This window comes from Rhea americana, unplaced genomic scaffold, assembly GCF_003343005.1.
Source record: "Rhea americana isolate MKP2758 unplaced genomic scaffold, rheAme1 scaffold_14, whole genome shotgun sequence".
NCBI classification, from domain to species: domain Eukaryota; kingdom Metazoa; phylum Chordata; class Aves; order Rheiformes; family Rheidae; genus Rhea; species Rhea americana.
In genome coordinates this window covers 36,697-53,923 of record NW_028185483.1, presented here as the reverse complement: position 1 = coordinate 53,923, position 17,227 = coordinate 36,697, and the positions used below count along the sequence as shown (strand labels likewise).

General features: G+C 42.7%; 1 long non-coding RNA gene across 1 annotated transcript in view; it reads left to right on the top strand.

Moving 5' to 3' along the window:
• The window catches only part of LOC146599364 (uncharacterized), a 48,954-nt gene that overhangs the window by 25,066 nt on the left and 6,661 nt on the right, over window positions 1-17,227 (top strand). The window contains exon 2 of the long non-coding RNA XR_014895000.1: window positions 5,709-5,893. This is a non-coding gene — a long non-coding RNA (uncharacterized LOC146599364). The remainder of the gene's footprint in view (window positions 1-5,708; window positions 5,894-17,227) is intronic.

Sequence of the window (17,227 nt, the reverse complement as noted above, 5' to 3'; positions counted from 1 at the left end):
GACAGTCGCAGCTTTGTGCGTTTAGGAAATAACAAAATTAAATCTGATTGTTATCAGTGGATTTGTCTGTCAGAAATGAGACAAAAGAAAACTTTGGTTTATTAGTCGATCTGGGATTGAGTCAATCCCTTTGAGCAACAAATGTGAGGTAGCTGCTCAAAGAAATCATGTGGTTGTGGTACACATTAGGTGAGATAAATCCACTAAAGGTGGAGATGTATCGGCACCATGTGTATATGGGATCATTGCATGCAGACACTGTTCTCACCTGGATACAGGACGAGTAGGAGGAAATAGGAGTATTGTGCTGTTATGTCGGCATGTAAGTCCTATTGGGGGGAGCATCCTTTAGTTGGAAAAAAATAAGACATCAAGAAATATTTTTGTGTGGACAGCACCTGTTAATCTAACCCTCCACATCCTAGGTATAGACATCAGAAAATTGCTTGCGATCTCTTTTAAAATTAAAAGGATGAATTTTGATTCTACGTTTATCAAGTTCCTATCTCACTGAATGCATTTTCTTTAAATTTGTTAGTACAATTACATGTAGCATTAGTCCTGAAAATGCTTAGTTTCAAGAAAATGTTAGCCAGTCTCAAAAATGGAAATTTCAAGTATTCAGGTGGAGTGCCCTATTCTCAAAGGTCTGATGTTTTCAATCATTTCATGCGTCTCAAATTTTAATTTCACATTTTGAGTAGTCTGAGAGAGTTGTTCACAAACAGTCCACACAGAGTAATGTTTGCCCAAAATTGTTTGAAGGGTAATTTTCTTTAACAAATAAGCATACAGTCATTTAAAAAGCATCTTCTTTATTATATTGTCCAAGTTATTAATAGTATGTTAAGAGAATACTGAACCCTGAAAAAATGAACCTTCCCTGTATGCCTGAGACTGATTGGTATCTCAGTGGGTACTGGTGAATTGCACACTCATCATATAGAAGTTTCGTATAGATCGTGTCTCCTTAGCTTACTAATGAGAATTTCTTTATAGAGATAGCGTTAGAAGTCTACTTCCCCCTCCTACACCCTGTCCCTAAGTGCTGTCAGTCTGTCCCTGAAGAAGGCTGGATTACTATGATTCCGGTCATTTTCAGACAAATCTGTGTGGATTGTTACTTACCACTGTGTTGTCTTCTAGGTGCTTGAAAACAGATTTTTGATTGATGATTCCAGTATTTTTCCGAATATTGAGGCAAGTCTTAGTGCTCACAGTTTCCCAGCTCTTCCTTTTTCACCTCGTTTAGAGACAGGCACCATGTTTTTCTTTTCCTGTCTTCTGAAGAAAATTCCACTATCTTCCACGAGTTTTCTGAAAGAATTGCCAGCAGCTCTAGGACTGTTTCAGACAATTTCTGTAATTCAAAGAACAATGGCAGAGCCCATGCTTACCACTGCTTAAGAGGGAGTGCTTTAGCCAGTCTAGACGCAGTGTTATCACCGCTCCATGTGCTCCCTGTTTCTCCTATTGAGTGAGGATTTTCCACTTCGTATAGACTAGTTAAATATTAATCGGGCTTAACGGTGAGCAGGAGCTCGTAGCTAAGCAGGTAGCAAAGTTACTGATCTATGAAATGGAATATCAAGGTTTTATAGTATTACCTTTAATGATTTTTTTTTTGCAAAGCAGCAAAAAAATGGGTTTCTTCTTGGAACTCAGAGCTGAGCTCATCTGATGCTAGTTGGTTTAGATAAGTCAATATGTTAGCAAAGACTGGAAGGGATGGATTAAGAATATGCTTATCCATGAAAGGTTCATAGGTAGAAACATTCTCCTACTGAAGCCTACTGTAAGCGTAGGTGTAGCTTTAATAGCAAGGAAATGATAAACAGATGACACAGAACACAGCAAACCAACCTTTTCAATTTAGCTGCAGTACAAAAGAATGAGGCAAATTCAGGTCACTGCTTCAGCAAGGACTTTTACAGCATTTGTCACAGTTACTTTCCTAATCGATACGGACCAAATAATGTTACTGCTGTGAAGCTGATGTTGTTTATATTTGTTTTCTAGATCATTATTCACGTTAGGTATAAATTACTGTTTTGCAGACGCACAAGAGAAAAGTAAGAAGAGTTAGTGCAATAAAGAACAGTAGGTCCCACATCTGCCATATGTTTAATTTGTAGTTGGATAGTTTCTCTCTTTTTTTATTTATGCATACCACTGAAGGTGGAAATCTTTTTCTGTTCTAAGACAAGCAACACTACGTATTTCATCTTGCGTTTTGATCTTTACAATAAATAATCATCAGGCTATGTTAAAAATAGTGCTCTACAATCAACGCTTCTATCAGATTATTGAAAAAATTTAGAAAAAGATTAAAATATGAATTACTTTACCTGAATCCCAGTAAGCAGATCAGCAGCACTGCTTCAGTCAAGGTTAGTCTATAGAATTTGCCTACAGATGATAGCCTACTCTTACTATATGGCATAAACTTTACCACATCCTTTTTTTTTGTTCTCTTATTTTTTTTTCCTATTTCAAAACACTCCGCTTGTGTTTCTTTCTATAGACCAGTGAAGGTGAAAGAGTGTAAAGGTTTGGATCCTCATTTGCTACCAGTCAGTAGTTGATACAGAGGGAGAGCAGCTTGTCTCCAAAGCCAGGGTTAGTTTTGGATTGGTCTTTACTTAGTACGAAGAAGCTGAGAGCTTTTACTGGCCAATAGTAGCTACTGTCACATCACAGATTATTCCATGTGCTGGAGGGGAGCTGGGCAGGTGGAAAGTTGTAGGAGTGATTGTCATAGAAATAGGGCTTCCCCCCATTTTTGGCCAATTTGCATACTGGAGATCAGCTCTTTGGTACTGAGATGTTTCTGAAAGATGCAGATACTCGCATGGGTGCAGCTGTTAAACTATTTAAAGGACATGTGCCAGTTTTAGCCAGTTCAGGTGTTGGATTCATAGCTTCAGGTTGGCAAACAAATGCTGATTGGCAAGAGGTAGGAGGGTATGGAGCACAAAACTGTGGTCTTCTGTGGGGCTCACAGTACAAAGATACAAGCCGGGACACACTTGTTGAAGTGAGCAAGCTGTCTAACTCACAAGACACACTTTGTGTTTGCAACGGTTTGCTGCCAATAGCTTTGCCCTAATGGAGCCTGAAGCTCTTTCTCTGCTCTGGGAAGTACTGTTTAATGTACAACATTTTGGAAAGATCATTACTCTTGCAAAGAGTGAACAGGAAGAACACGGAGAGTTAATTTGCTGTTGTCTGTGGTAGATGGTGGGCAAGAGTGGAACATACAAAGAGATTGAAGCTGCTGGCCAGCTGTGACTTGGTAGGGGGCAATGTCAAACAGATGCTCAAGATTACATAAATTGACATAATTCTACTGAAAAAAAGTTAATTGCAGTTTGATGAGAATGTGACATTCTCTTAAGTAATAATGCTGTCTCCAAGCTACCAGACTGGTAGAGGGAAAAAACTAAGTTCAGGCTCATTTGTATATGCCACATGGAAACTTTATATGAATGAGAGCAAACAGACTCTCTTCAAACCCTGTCTAGAGTGCGAAACTTGCCTGCTAGTACTGCAAACCACTCTTTCATGTGGTGCTAAAAGCTGACTGCTCTTACCTGACTGCTGCAACCCTTCGCTGAAGCAGTAAATACAGACCCCCCTCCCCCGAACCCTAACCTCTAAATGATATTTTTCAAATTACCACCTAGCTTTGGAGGTAATTTAGCCTTCAGAGGGAAGTTCTGCTCTTCTTGCAGAAGGTGTAGCACCAATGTTCATACCACAGGACTTGGAGAAGAGATGAAAAGAATCATAGAACATTCTTCTTCTACCTGTCTCACCTAAAAAAGAGATTTGCCCCCCCCCCAAAAAAAAAAGAAGAAAAGTGGAATGCAAAGAAAGTTTAGGCGAGCTTGTAACAAAATCACATGGCAGAGCAAATGAAGCCACCATGATTCATATAATTTGGGAACGTTATGGAATTGGGAGGTTTCAGAGGCTTTTTGACTTCTGTCTTCTCAGAGCTGTGGGCTAGTTAGAGTCTCAGCAATGGATTTTAGTGGTTCTGGGATCATGAAAGAAATCTGAGACTATGATTAAATAATAGCGGAAAACAAATACCTTACAACTGTGTGTGACCTTTGAATAAATTATTTATTATCACAGTACAGCCAAAATCAGATTGCTTCTTTAGTCCTCTCTCACAAGCATATTTCAAACTTAGTTTAAAGATGAATTTTAATGTTCAGTTCTGCCTCATTCGTAACACTAGAGGCCATGGAGCCTATGTCATTCCTCATGACTGTGAACTGCCCACCTTGCCTTGCTTGGTGCAACAGAGCTGAAAATCAGCATTTCTGCACGCATCAACCACATGTTTTGCTAAGTTGGCAATTTGCATGTGAGTTGTGTGGGTTCACTGCTTGTAGGTAAGCATGTTATTTGTTGATATGCAGATATGTTGCTCTTCTGCAGGCTGGTCCTTCAGTGGTTGAAATTAGGACAGCTTTACTGTAGGGCATAGTTAATGAGGCCAAGTTGAAAATGACTCACCCCGCCACCTGCAGATAGATTATCGGCTGAGAAATTAGGGCTTGCTTCCCCCTCTTTGGTGACTGCTTTTGTCATTTCTCTCAACAGGTGCTATACACGAGTATGTTTAGTAGTAAATATTTCCGAGACCTTTGCGCTTCCAGTCCCTTTATCAACCAACACTCCTGTTTAATAAATGCTGAATTCCAGAGTATCAAACAGCTGCAAGGCTCTGCGGTTTTTGGTGGGAAGGAGAGGACATGGTTTTGTTTGTTTCAGTTTATTTTTTTTAATTAACCACAGGAATGTTCTTAATGTTTATTGTTTACCCTACCTAGAGATAACAAGCTGTTCAGTATATTTGGTTATCCTTTTGCCATTATTGTGTGTCAGTTAGCACACATACAGAGGGTGGCAGGAAAGGAAGAACTTAAGCCAAACTTTGTGTAACTAAAAGGAAGTATATAAGCAAGCAATTTACAATGCTATGGCAAAGATGAGGTATCGCTTGTGTATGCCTGGTGAGTTTTCTCCATCTTGAATCCTCTCTGTGCAATAAATGCTGCTGGTCATTAAGTCAGGCAGCAGCAGTGAGCACTTGACATTTTCAAGGAATCAGAATCTGTTTCAGAGGAAACACACTCATTCAGTGATAAACCACATTCATTTGCATTACAGCAACATGAATTCTGCTGTTCTTTTCTTTTACTGGAAAAATATATCACAGCAACTTTGCAGTTCAGCTTTTACAAATGTCTAGAACGTGTGTTTACTTGAATATAATGACCAGAATGGGATAAGCTGTGTTTCGAATCTAGAATTAGGATACTCTAGTGCAAAAGGGTCAGATTTAGAAGACAAGATCTGATGTGACTTGTTATTCTTCTGTATATCTATGAAGCATAGTCCCTGATAATGAGACTTAATTATTTGGAGTGATTAAGAGTCAGGAAAAGACACTGTTCAGTCAAGACATAGGAAGTGAGTGAAAAAACCTGCTGTTTTCGTCCTTGTAAAGAGTGCTGGTTGCAGTGGGGAAACAAAGGACTTGTGAGCCCAGACCTGAGTCTGAGCCTACCTCAAAAATATCTTCTGTGTTATGCTGTGGCTGGTTTCTCATTCTTTTATGTGTCTTTAAAGGCTTCAAAAATTGGATTGTCAGACTAAGCTAAGCTAATAAGTTGTCTTATTCTGAACAGGCTACTGCAGCTTGCTACCACAAAGAAGATAGCCTCCCTTTTTTAAGAAGGGAGACTGCTAAGGACTTGTTGTAACAGCAGCTTATCAGCAGTGCACTTCTGCAAAGGAGACCTACCCCAAGAGAGGAGGATGCTACCAGCTTCCCAGAAGATGTACCTTGATGCTCTTTCTGTCCAAATAACAGGTAAATTAAGGAACAAGTTCCATTTTCAGTAGTGACTTAGAAATTGTTCGTTGTACTCGGATTGGAATACAAACACTGTTTACTTTACTTGGAGGCTTTTCAATTCATGCTAGCACTCTATGGATTGCTCACCACTATATTCCTCACCCTCATAAGCTGAATGCTTTTCAACAAAGACTGGTTTACAACGAGTTATCTTAACTGTGCAGTTGGGAATTTTGTATGGGTAGGGGATGTATTTTAGTCATGTAGCTACTTTTCTGCAATGACTACAGGAGAATGCAAAATTGGAAATCAGGAAACCTGGCAACTGCAATATTTTATGAAGAACAGCCCCATGCAGCCTCTGCAAGATGTGACAGGGATTTTTACAGACAGCGCAGTTACCCAGGACGGAGGAACAAGTGCAGTTGTTCTTGAGCTGGCCAGCTATGAGTGTAGATCTGTTCTGGACTTCGTGTAACAGACCTTACAAAGAAAATGTTGCATGCTGGGAGACAAGGTAATTGTCAATCTTGTAAGCAGCCATTCTGGGTGGGTGAGTAGAACTGTGAAAGTAATATTTTAGGGTATAGAATATCTTCAGCTGCATCTGCTCTAGAAAATTCATCAATGGGACATGAAGCATGCAATGTGGCATCTCTCTTGTAAATTCAGAGACCTACAGTCTGCAGCTGTGTGGAAATGATCTCATTCGCTATAGTTTCTCTCATCTGAAGGTAAGCATCTAAAATAGATTTAATGAATCTCACTGCAGAGGTACTTATTGTTCTTGGTTGCTTGTAAAGGGCTCTAGATGATTAGCTTTACCTCTCCATGTTGCCAATGGGAAGATCTGTCCTAAACTACTGAAAGAGCTCTTGGTAGTGATGGAGATTACTAAGGCACTATAAGGAAGGACACTGCTCCCTTGTGTGTATTGCTACAGTCAAAACATATTCTGTGGGCAGCAGTAGTTGGGATCTTAGCATCAAGATAAAAAATTATTTTCTGGAAATCATTTACTGTGGTGGGGGAAGGACTCAACTGGTGGGTCTGTTTGATAGGGGATGCCACTTGATTTAGCCTGATGGGCTTTCTTTGCCCATAACATGCTGCTCCTCCTACCCACCCTCCAGACTTCAGCACTGGTCTTCCAGAAGCCAAAGGACTGAATAGGTACTAGTCTGTCTGGTGCCTAGGAGGACATGGGCTGAGGGGCTAATCTGACCCTGCTCTGAGGCAGTGCTGTGCAAAGCTAGCACAGAAGAGGACCTTGTGCCTAGTCAAGAGCATGTCTGTTCACGTTCATGTTCTGTGTGTTCATTCCTATGCAGGGGCAGCAAGTCAAGCTGTAAGCTCAGTTTTAATGAAACTGTATAAGAATAGACATAGAGCTTCCTGCATGAATATGTCTAGCAGTCTGCCACAGTCACATTCACCAGTTCCCCCACCTGTTTGAAATGAAGAGAGTGACTGGTCAGTTGAGAGGATTTATGGTTGCTCTGCTCAGAGGGAGTAGTGCTAGTGAAACACAACCCACTGCAGATGCAGTCTACCAAAACTCATGCAGTTCTTACAGTTTTTTCCATGTGGTGTGTCAGGACGCTCTCTCTCAGGAGCCTCCTGGAGAGGGAAAAATATGAGGTTCCTGAGCTGTTCTCTTAAAATCAGGAAGAGATTTTGTTTAATAAAGAAGTCATGCTCGCTAAACAGTGTGACTACCAAGGGAAATGGTAGGTGTGTGCAGATAACTGAAGTTTCAAAGGAAACCATGAGCTTAATTTCACAGCCATCCAGAAAAAAGATTTAATAGTTACTAGCATGCGGATACAAACCTGGGCTCTAAGTAGGAGGACCCCATGGTTCCTAGCAGGCTTCTGAGCTATTCAGGCTCCTGTTGGTTATACTGTCATATTGCAAACAAATAGGATATTTCTCTGCTCTGCCATGCCACTCCAGTGGCAATATATGGTCATTGCATGATGCTCTTTTTTCCTGCACACGGAGTAGTCAGATCTTTTGCATTTACATTTTACCAAGTATTAGCTGAGTACTGTTGACTCAGACATCACCAATAGAAGTCAACAAATGATCTTGAACAAAATTAAAAATAGAAAAGAATAAAATAGTAGTAAAGAATAAAAGCTCATAAAATGTTCTTTTTTAGTGTCATGAAGAAATCCACTTCTTCAATCCTGTTCAGCTCTTGCAGATGTCTAGACAAGGTCTTTTGGCAGGCTGCTGCATCTGTGGGAAACCTGGAACTTGTTGTGCAGTGTCATGTGGTGGCAGCTGGTTAGAAGTGGGTTCGTAGCTAATCCTGGGGCTGCAGCTGGAGCAGCATGATAGCTTCATTAGCCCTAGGTTGTATGCTGGAAGGTACCATTGTGCCAGTCTGGATGTAGCTTTTGGGGGTTGCTGGGGCTCGCTTTGGTGTAGCGCTACAGCCTCCCTCCTGTGGGATGCCACACACCCTGCCGGGGCAGGGGAACACTGCACAGAAAAGAGGCAGCAGCTGTACTGCACGCTCAGGTCTTGTACAGTCATTCCTGTACCTTCTCACAGACGGTCCCGCACGAAGGAGTAGGAGCTGCCTCATCTGCAGGGTTTATGCAAACTTAATGCTATATCTTTATGAACAGCCCATTTCTGTCAAATGGCTTGCACTGAAAGAGAGCTGATATTTATGGAAAACTGCATTTTATTCCATTTCCTTTAGCCTTTCCTCATCCTTCTCTTCTCAGGGTAGGGACTGATTAGAGTCAAATGAAAACCGTAGACTTGCCTTAAAAATAGCATTTCCAAGAGCTGAGATGTACCCTAGGTGATTGCAGGCAAGGTGAAGGTTCCTGTTTTACATTTCTGAAGTTTCTTGTAGGAAGGCCACTTGAGCATTTTGCATTTCAGCAAAAAATTCTCCCCATCTCACTAAGCAGGACACGCGTGTGTTTGCCAACAGGTTGGCTAGCCTGGTAAAGAGGGCTTTAAACTAGGAAGGATGGGGAAGGGAAGAGTTAGAGACAGGGTAGTTAGCAAAACACAGCTCAAGTCAGGATGCCTTTTGTGCGTGCATGCAGCCAGGGACGTACATATCAGACATGGCTATGGGAGATCCTCTTGCACCCCTCCTGGGAAACCTGCGTGCCTGACTATCTCTGTGAATTGCCTGTGTACACCAGTGCATGCAGCATGGGGAATAAACAGGAGGAACTGGAGATCTGTGTGTGGTTGCACGGCCATGATCTCACTGCAGTTACAGAGACATAGTGGGATAGCTCACATGACTGGAATGCCGTCAGGGATGGCTATGTGCTTTTTAGGGAAGACAGGTCAAGAAGGCGAAGTGGTGGAGTTGCTCTTCATGTGAGAGAACAACTGGAATGTATCGAGCTCTGCCTAGGGGTGGATGAAAAGTGAACTGAGAGCTTATGAGTAAGAATTAAAGGGCAGGCTAATATGGGGGACATTGTTGTGGGTGTCTGCTCAGGCCACCTGACCAGGAAGTCGATAAGGTCTTCTACAGACAGCTGGAAGTAGTCTCAAGATTGCAGGCTCTGATTCTCATGGGGGGCTTCAACAACCCTGATATCTGCTGGAAGGATGACATAGCTAGGCACAAACAGTCCAGGAGGCTCCTGCAGAGCATTGATGATAACTTGTTCACATAGGTAGTGGAAGAATCAGGAAGGAGAGGTGTGCTGCTGGACCTTGTCCTAACCAACAAAGAAGAGCTGGTTGGAGATATGAAGGTTGGGGGCAGCCTTGGCTGCAGTGACCGTGAGATGGTGGAGTTCAGGATCCTGCATGAAAGAAGTAAGGCAACAAGCAGTATTGCAACCCTGGACTTCAGGAGAGCAGACTTTGGGCTCTTCAGAGACCTACTTGGAGGAATCCCATGGGTTAAAGCCCTAGAAGGAAGGGCAGTCCAGGAGAGCGGGCTAGTATTTAAGCATCACTCCAATCTCAAGAGTGGTGCATCCCAAGGAGAAAGAAGTCCAGCAAAGGGAGCAGGAGACTGGCATGGGTGAGCAAGGAGCTCCTGGCAAAACTCAAAGAGAAAAAGAAAGTAGAACGTGGAAAAAGAGACAAGCTGCTTGGGAGGAATATAAGAATGTGGTCAGAGTATGCAGGGATGTGATGAGGAAGGCTAAGGCTTATTTTGAATTAAATCTGGCAAGGGATGTCAAGGACAACAAGAAGAGCTTCTTCAAATACCTCAGTAGCAAAAGGAAGACTAGGGAAAATGTGGGTCCGCTGGTGAGTGGGATGAGGACCCTGGTGATGAAGGATACAGAGAAGACAGTTACTGAAAGCCTTCTTTGCTTCGGTCTTCACTGCTAAGGGCAGCCCTCGGGAATCTCAGACCCTGGAGACAAGAGAGAAAATCTGGAGAAAGGAAGACTTTCCGTTGGTTGAGGTTGATTGAGCTAGAGATCTTTTAGGCAGGCTTGACACCCACAGATCCATGGGCACTGATGGGATGCACCCATGAGTACTGAGGGAGCTGGCAGATGTTATTGCTAGGCCGCTATCCCGCATCTTTGAAAAGTCATGGAGAACAGGAGAGGTGCCTGAGGACTGGAAGAAAACCAGTGTCACTCCAGTCTCAGAAAGGGGCAAGAAGGAGGACCCAGGCAACTACAGGCCAGTCAGCTTCACCTCCATCTCTGGAAAGGTGATGGAACAGCTCATTCTGGATGTCATCTCCAAGAATATGGAGGAAAAGAAGGTGATCAGGAGTAGTCAACATGGATTCACCAAGGGGAAATCCTGCTTGACCAATCTGAGAGCCTTCTGTGATGGAATGACTGATTGGGTAGATGAGAAGAGAGCAGTGGATGTTGCCTACCTTGACCTTGGCAAGGCTTTCGACACTGTCTCCCTTAACATCCTTATAAGTAAGCTCAGAAAGCGTGGGTTAGATGAGTGGACGGTGAGGTAGACTGAGAAGTGGCTGAAAGGCAGAGGGTTGTGATCAGTGGTGCAGAGTCTAGTTAGATGCCTGTAGCTAGTGATGTCCCCCCAGGGGTCAGTACTGGGTTCAGTCTTCTTCAACTTACTCATCACTGACCTGCATGAGGGTACAGAGTGCCTCTTCAGCAAGTTTGCTGATGATACCAAGCTGGGAGGAGTGGCTGACACACCAGAGGGCTGTGCTGCCATTCAGAGAGACCTGGACAGGCTGGAGAGCTGGGTGGAGAGGAACCTCATGAGACTGAACAAAGGCAAGTGCAGAGTCCTGTACCTAGGGAGGAATAACCCCATGCACCAGTACAGGCTGGGGGTTGACCTATCAGAAGGAGCTCTGCAGAGAAGGGCCTGGGAGTGCTGGTGGACAAGTTAACCATGAGTCAGCAATGTGCCCTTGTAGCCAAGAAAGCCAATGGTATCTTGGGATGCGTTAGGAAGAGTGTTGCCAGGAGGTCGAGGGAGGTGATCCTGCCCCTGTACTGAGCTCTGGTGAGGCCTCATCTCGAGTACTGTGTCCAGTTCTGGGCTCCCCAGTACAAGAGAAACATGGAGCTACTGGAGAGAGTCCAGCATAGGGCTACGAAGATCATCAGAGGACTGGAACATCTCTCTTAAGAGGAAAGGCTGCGAGATCTGGGGCTGTTTAGCCTGGAGAAGAAAGACTGAGGGGGGATCTTATCAGGGGGCAGGTTTAGTTCAGTTGGTTAGAGTGTGGTGCTGCTAATGCCAAGGTCGTGGGTTCAAACCCCGTACAGGGCTATGCTGAGGGTTGGACTAGATGATCTCCAAAGGTCCCTTCCAACCTTACCGTTCTATGAATGTCTACAAGTATCTGAAGGGAGGGTGTCGAGGGGATGGGGCCAGACTCTTCTCAGTGGTGCCAAGTGATGGGATAAGAGGCAATGGCACAAACAGAAATGCAGGAAGTTCCATGTGAATATAAGGAGGAATTTCTTTACTGTGAGAGTGACAGAGTCCTGGAACAGGTTACCCAGAGAGACTGTGGAGTCTCCTTCTCCAGGGATATTCAAAACCTGCCTGGACATGATCCTGTCTAACATGCTCCAGGTGACCCTGCTTGAACAGGGGGGTTGGATTAGATGGTCTCCAGAGGTCCCTTCCAACCTCAACCATTCTGTGATTCTGTGATGAGCTCTGCCATAGCCTGAGTGATAGGGGTGCATTTTTTTAATGCAAGCTCTCCAACCTGTATCCTTTGGTTCTGTGGCTTAGGTTTGAGAGGACGAGAATTGTCCTAAATCTTACTGCTGCTGTTGTATCTCCCAAGAGTTTCCAGAATGTGAAAGTCCCGATTTTAATCAATGAGTGACTAATGTGGAGATGCAGTGAGTGCTTCTGAGAAGTAGAAAGTGTCTAGGAAAAGCTAGTCAAATGGGTGGAAAAAATCCATGCATTTACTTCAAAGAGAGGTAGTTTTAAAGTGTTGCCTGTGCTGGCAGAGAAAACAACCCAGCAGTGCCATCTCGGGGTAGTTTGTGTATATGCATTGGACTAGAAGCACCATGCTGAGATTTTACTTCTCTTTTGTGTGGTTGTCCCTCTCTTTATATGTATATTTTTTGTGTGCGCGTATATGTGTTGTAATGACATTCTAACATTAGTCATTCCTGTTTGTACAGGTTGCATGCAAGCTTATTTGTTGAGCTTTATTTTGCTCCCGTTTCTTTTAAGCTGACTTTGCTTACCACTTGTAATTTTAATAAGATAGCCAGACTTTGAGAGAGAAAGCTCTATTTGATGCTGCTCAAAAGATGGCTCTTGGATAAACATGTGTTAGCCTGAGGTGCAGGTGGTGTGAGGACTGTGTTGGGTGGCCTCCCTTCCTGCTGCTGCTATGAGCACCTCAGGCAGCACAGGTCCAGGTCTCTGCTCAAGCACTTGGCATAGGAGTGAGGCAAGGTCTTAGTCTAACCCCTCATGTACCCCTAGCCTGGCTCTGAGGGTGAGCCTTTAAAAGCTGTTCTGCAGCTGCCTATCAGCAAGAGCCAGGTGGCTAGGTAAGGTGTGCGCTATCTTGAGTCTTGATCCGAACTGGCATCCAAAAAGGAAAATTAAGGAGGTGACTTCAATCAGGCTGTAGCTTGTTTCTTCTTTGCACTTATTTGTCTTTCCTGTCAATCTGTCATTAGTATTTAAAAAAATAACTGAGACTCATGGTCTCAGGCTCTTGAATGCTTTAAGATTTGTCCCTGTCTAGATCTCTAGTGTGGCAGAACGGGGGCAACAGGAGCTGCTGTACTGTCCTGCTAGTCCAGCCGCCTCCTCGGGAGGAAATGCACTCCAGTGTGATTTGTTTGTTTTACTGAGAGTGGAAATTCATCCTTGTTTGTGCAGAGAGAGGTTGTGGTGTTTGAGCCTAATGGTCCTACATTTCGCTGTGGTGTGTAATGTTAGTTTAGCTGAGTTGATGCAGTTGTCTTTGTTTTGGCTGCGTACTGCAGCTGAGTGTCTTTGCATACCCATTAGAGTGATGAAAGGCTTCAGAAATAAAACCAGACTTCATCTGAGTATAAACCTGCCAGTTACAGTGATCACCTTCTGGATTTCAGCTGCAAACCAAGCGCTAGAGATTTATTTGAAATACTGAAAAGGTCTATTCCCATTAGCACAGATGCATTCCTATGCACAGGCTAGTAGAAAAACCTCATACCATGAAAGGGCTCAAGAAGGCAATTTACAGGAAAGTAAAAAACCCCTAACAAACAAAAAGAACTTTTCAAATTATCTGACACTGGAATGGTAGAAACCGTCATAGAATCAGGCATAGTCTATACTTTTCTGAACAAAGCACAAAACTTAGATTTTCAGAAGAACTTAGAGGACAGAAGTTTTGGCAACTAACTTCATCAGATTCCTGAAATATCAGCCTGAGGTGAGAACTTTTAAATTTCCTTGGGCAGGATCTCCTGTGGGTCTGACAGGCAGTCTCTGAAAGACACAGCAGTTATCTACAGCCCAGGGTGGTCCAGCCTGCTTGCTGGTGTGGGTAGCTTGGTGTGTTTGTGTGCATGTCTGTGTGTGTGTGTGTGTGTATGTCTCTGTGTGTGTGCACCAGCCAGGATGTTTAGTACTCTGAAATATATTTTTATTGCTTTATGTCCAGCTGCGGGAGCACTGGTCTGTGTTCGGTGCAGGAATCTGAACACGAGACTGGCTGCTCCTGGGAACAACTCTTGGCATTGGTAAGGTCTTGTTATGCTGCACTCCTGGGGATGAGGGCCTCTAAGGAGTCTGATAAGGCCCTTATTTATGGTGACAGCTAGGTTTGTAGGACCAAAAGCTACAAACCAGGCTTATCCTAAGGGCCTGTCTTGTCTGTCAAGGCTGACCTGGCTGTTTGTGGTAGTAAAGGCATGTGAACTGAATGCAAATGCTATCCTCTGCTTAAAACCTACCATGCTATCATGATAGGCTGCTCCAAATAATCACTTTCTTCCTATCTCAGGTGGGAAGGATGATTGCTAAGTGCTGTTTTATAGTGGCTTTACTGAAGTGGCCAAGAAACTTATGAATATAGGTCATCAAGTAGGAATTTACTTATATCATTGCCCTGAGTCTTCAGAAGTCTTGGGCTCCCTTAGGCCTCCTCACTGACCCCAGGAACTACTTTATTTCCATGCACCATGAGTAAAATCTCTGGTCTTAGCAAAAAGGGGCTGTAGATTTTTAGAGTGTTTCTTGACACACCTATGCACACCTATGCCATCAGTCTACTCATTAGAAGTCACCCAGCCAAAACCCCACTGACCAGCACTTTTGTTGTGATGTTGAGCTTAGATTTTCTAGGCCAGATGGAGATGTTCCTGAGCAAATGATTTCTCCAAGTCTAAATCTACAATTTGAGTTTCCTGGGGCACCTAGATATAGACCAGCAACTGGCCAGATTCATAGCTATTTCTCTAATTCCCGTTGGTGGTCAGCCTGTTGTGTCTCCAGCCTTTGTGGTTTGGGCTAAGGTGACTTGTTATCCGGTCGCTAATTAAATAGAAAATTAAACAGACAAGCACTTTCACTCGTCTGGCAGCTTCTGACTGGCACGTTTCTTATTTCTGAGTGGTTTTAGCAGATTTAGTCCTGTCAGGCATGGGATGAAATGGCAGCATCTTCCAGGCCTCAGGGCATCTGGTTAGTGGTGTTACAGTGAGCCCGTAGACGGCTTACAGCCTTCTGAATTGTTTAACAAAAAAATTCTAAATGGAGATTAATTTAAAAACAAACTGGATGACCTCACAGCTTTGATATTCTGAAGTGTATCGGCAGTTATGTTGTGCTCACCTAATGCACAGCTCCTCGTAGTACAGTGTTTTTTGTGCTTCTCTGATGAAATGTCTAGATTGTTAGGTTTAGCTCAGTTGGTTAGAGTGTGGTGCTAATAATGCCAAAATCGTGGGTTCAATCCCCGTACGGGCCGCTAGATGGACTAGATGATCTCCAGAGGTCCCTTCCAGCCTTACCAATTCTATGATTCTATGTGTTCAAATCTTGCAACCCATGTGAAGGGACTTTACCTTTTTGCTGCCTTTCAAAGATCTCTGACAATTTACATGGTCCAAAAATTGGTGCCTAAAATGGTAACTGTAATAGTTACAGTAGTATTTTTACACTCTGTGTAGGTTCAACCAAACACATGTTTACTGTTGTCTAGTAGTAAGGAATACAGTAATTCATTGTGCTGCAAAACAAATGGATGTAGCTGATGACTGAATGAACTGTTTTCTAACAATATTTCCCTATACTTCGGGTGTTTTCGGGTGTTATGAAAATTATGTTCTCTGTTTGCAGCCTCCTATCCTAAGATTTACGTCTATTTACAACATGTTTAGTTGTTGTGGGAATAAGAGAACCTGCAAGACAATGGAAGCCATAGGTAGAATTCGAAATGGTGTTGACAAGTTGAAGATGTGTCTTGGAAAAGAAAGGCGGCAATAAGGTGCAAGAACATGTGCAAAGTTTTACACATATATAAGATGTGAGTGAACTTGACAGGCAGCAGACCTGAAAAAAGGCATCTGAGGCTTGCGGTAGATTTCAAATGGAAAGTGACTTAATGTTATACTGTTTTAGAAAAAAAAAGCCAATGTGATTGTGAGATATGTAAATATTTAAGGCACTAGAGATCTGTAATCAGCCTTGAGACTGTATTCAATCATCTCTATGAAAAAAAAAAAAAAAAAAAAAACACCCCAAGCTAAGAGAGAGCCTGGAAAATGGAAGACAGGAGCAAATGTAGCAAGGGCTTTATAGAGAAAGGCAGAAGTCGGTGAGTTTATTTAGAGTACAGAAGTTGAAGTGTGGATGGTGTATAACAGATTTTCAAATATATAAGCAGCAGCTATAAGCGGGAAGAGAATAAATAGTTTGCTATATCCACTGTGGGGAGGGGGGAGAGAAATAATGGACTTACACTGCAACTAGAGATACTGTGGTTAGAAATTAGAATAAACCTTTCTAATACAGAGAGTAATTAACCCCTGCACTGCAGGGTATTATTAAAAGCAGGTTAGACAAACTTTTGCTATGAATAACATGGAAATACTTGAGCTGGCCTTTCTTTACATGACTTCTTAATGTCTATTCCTGACTTTTATGCATGTCTGTGCCCTCACATGCACCAGATTGGGCTGAATTGTAAAGATTTCCTTGAATAATATAGCAGCTGCTTGTGTATTAGCACTGAGGGGTACAGAGGTGACCCTGAGTAGGCAATTGGTGTGAATCAGTGTAATGCAGAGTGGCATGAACTCTTACCTCTCTATTAGTTTTCCTTACTTTACTGCAAATTGACAGTGGCCAGTACAAGTTGATATAATCACTAGATTGCTTTAAACTGTGTATTAAACTTTAAACCTAATCTAGCACAACTGTACTCCTTCCTCTTAGCAGTGGCTACAGCTGACTGGAAGTCAGCAGTTCTGTAGACCATCATACTAAAAGAAACCCAACAGCAGAGATTTTTAAAAATGGGGAGAAAAGGGAAAAGGATGTGGTAAGAATTAAGGTCATTTTCTCCAGATGCTTTTTTACAATCTGTCATCTGTAGATAAGAGTAAACTTCAGTGAAGCAGTCCCTTCTGGTGCACTGGCTTGAAATGAAGATAAAGGAACTTGTATTTTAAGTTATATTACGGTTTTTAAGAGTTGGCAACCAACAGAGCACTGGGTCTAACATTCTCTGCTGATTCTGTCTGATTAAAAAAAAAACAAAAGGTAATATCCACTGCATGGTGCTTTGTCTGGCAAAAGAACATTTGTATATAATTTTGTATCCTTTGACTAAATGATGTCTAAATGCCTATCGTTCTACAGCCAAAATAATGCTGTAAAAGAATTGGGCAAGAATACCATGCTACTACTGTTAAA